This window comes from Anopheles merus, unplaced genomic scaffold, assembly GCF_017562075.2.
Source record: "Anopheles merus strain MAF unplaced genomic scaffold, AmerM5.1 LNR4000522, whole genome shotgun sequence".
Classification (NCBI taxonomy): domain Eukaryota; kingdom Metazoa; phylum Arthropoda; class Insecta; order Diptera; family Culicidae; genus Anopheles; species Anopheles merus.
The window spans coordinates 7,501-10,000 of record NW_024428102.1 but is presented as its reverse complement, the minus strand read 5'-3'; the positions used below and the strand labels follow the sequence as shown (position 1 = coordinate 10,000).

Here is a 2,500-nt window from a genome sequence, read left to right as displayed (position 1 = left end):
CCTGGAGAGTAGACTGCCGGTGGCCATCGGGAACGACGTAGCATTAGTTCGAACCATGCGGCTTGACACACACCACAAACCCTACGCATCAAACACCACCAACACGAAACGCATCCAACATACGCTCGAGAGTGTCCACTTTCAACGCCCGAGGACCCGCAGACGGGGACCAAGCACGTCATTATGCACAGCGACCGCCCAGTGCGTCGGATGACCCGGGCACCTTCGCGGACGGCCACTGTAGTTAACTAAATGAGACTTTGGTAATTAGTAGGCACTCAAGAATGTGTGCATCGGTCGGGATTAAACGTCCGATGCGCCATATGCGTTCAACTTATCAATGTTCATGTGTCCTGCAGTTCACATTATGACGCGCATTTAGCTGCGGTCTTCATCGATCCATGAGCCGAGTGATCCCCTGCCTAGGGTTTAAAGAGTGCCTTTCGGCGCCGAGTGGCGTAACCGCGTTCAAAGTTTGGTATGCAACACACTCGACCTGCAACAATGGGTTACTCAAACTTGTACAAGTACAAGTGTTGTCTCTTACGAGACGTCTTGATATGCTCTCTACAAAAGCGTGCGCTAGAGTAGGTACAAATTAATGCACGTCCCAGATAGTGACGATCTCTGGGAGGAAGAACCTTAAGGAACTTCCCGCACACATCAAGACTAGGGTTTGGGCGTGTCCATGCCGGCGCCGAGTACAAGTTACCGCGTTCAAAGTTTGGTAAGCAGCGCACTCGACCTCCAACACAACACGTCCCGTGTCTTGATATGCTCTCTACAAAAGCGTGCGCTAATGCAGGTACAAATTAATGTACGTCCCAGATAGTGACGATCTCTGGGAGGAAGAACCTTAAGGAACTCCCCGCACATATCAAGACTTATAGGTGAGAACGGCCAATCACCTATTTCTCTTAGTAAAACTCACAACTCATTCCTTGGGTTTGGAAGTGTCCATGTCGGTGCCGAGTACAAGTTACCGCGTTCAAAGTTTGGTAAGCAGCGCACTCGACCTCCAACATAACACTTCACGTCTTGATATGCTCTCTACAAAAGCGTGTGCCTATGTAGGTACAAATTAATGTACGTCCCAGATAGTGACGATCTCTGGGAGGAAGAACCTTAAGGAACTCCCCGCACATATCAAGAATTATAGGTAACGCTGCCAATTACCTGTTTCTCTTAGTAAAACTCACAACTCATTCCTTGGGTTTGGAAGTGTCCATGTCGGTGCCGAGTACAAGTTACCGCGTTCAAAGTTTGGTAAGCAGCGCACTCAACCTCCAACATAACCCTTCACGTCTTGATATGCTCTCTACAAAAGCGTGCGCCTATGTAGGTACAAATTAATGTACGTCCCAGATAGTGACGATCTCTGGGAGGAAGAACCTTAAGGAACTCCCCGCACATATCAAGAATTATAGGTAACGCTGCCAATTACCTGTTTCTCTTAGTAAAACTCACAACTCATTCCTTGGGTTTGGAAGTGTCCATGTCGGTGCCGAGTACAAGTTACCGCGTTCAAAGTTTGGTAAGCAGCGCACTCAACCTCCAACATAACCCTTCACGTCTTGATATGCTCTCTACAAAAGCGTGCGCTAATGTAGGTACAAATTAATGTACGTCCCAGATAGTGACGATCTCTGGGAGGAAGAACCTTAAGGAACTCCCCGCACATATCAAGAATTATAGGTAACGCTGCCAATTACCTGTTTCTCTTAGTAAAACTCACAACTCATTCCTTGGTTTGGAAGTGTCCATGTCGGTGCCGAGTACAAGTTACCGCGTTCAAAGTTTGGTAAGCAGCGCACTCGACCTCCAACATAACCTTCACGTCTTGATATGCTCTCTACAAAAGCGTGCGCTATGCAGGTACAAATTAATGTACGTCCCAGATAGTGACGATCTCTGGGAGGAAGAACCTTAAGGAACTCCCCGCACATATCAAGAATTATAGGTAACGCTGCCAATTACCTGTTTCTCTTAGTAAAACTCACAACTCATTCCTTGGGTTTGGAAGTGTCCATGTCGGTGCCGAGTACAAGTTACCGCGTTCAAAGTTTGGTAAGCAGCGCACTCAACCTCCAACATAACCCTTCACGTCTTGATATGCTCTCTACAAAAGCGTGCGCTAATGCAGGTACAAATTAATGTACGTCCCAGATAGTGACGATCTCTGGGAGGAAGAACCTTAAGGAACTCCCCGCACATATCAAGAATTATAGGTAACGCTGCCAATTACCTGTTTCTCTTAGTAAAACTCACAACTCATTCCTTGGGTTTGGAAGTGTCCATGTCGGTGCCGAGTACAAGTTACCGCGTTCAAAGTTTGGTAAGCAGCGCACTCAACCTCCAACATAACCCTTCACGTCTTGATATGCTCTCTACAAAAGCGTGCGCTAATGTAGGTACAAATTAATGTACGTCCCAGATAGTGACGATCTCTGGGAGGAAGAACCTTAAGGAACTCCCCGCACATATCAAGAATTATAGGTAA

The 2,500-nt window shown here is 47.1% G+C and overlaps 1 non-coding gene across 1 annotated transcript; it reads right to left on the bottom strand.

Moving 5' to 3' along the window:
• Positions 1 to 272: 272 nt before the first annotated feature.
• LOC121602585 lies at positions 273 to 430 on the bottom strand. Its single transcript, XR_006006442.1, has one exon. It is a non-coding gene; the product is annotated as a 5.8S ribosomal RNA (ribosomal RNA).
• Between the last annotated feature and the right edge of the window lie 2,070 nt (positions 431 to 2,500).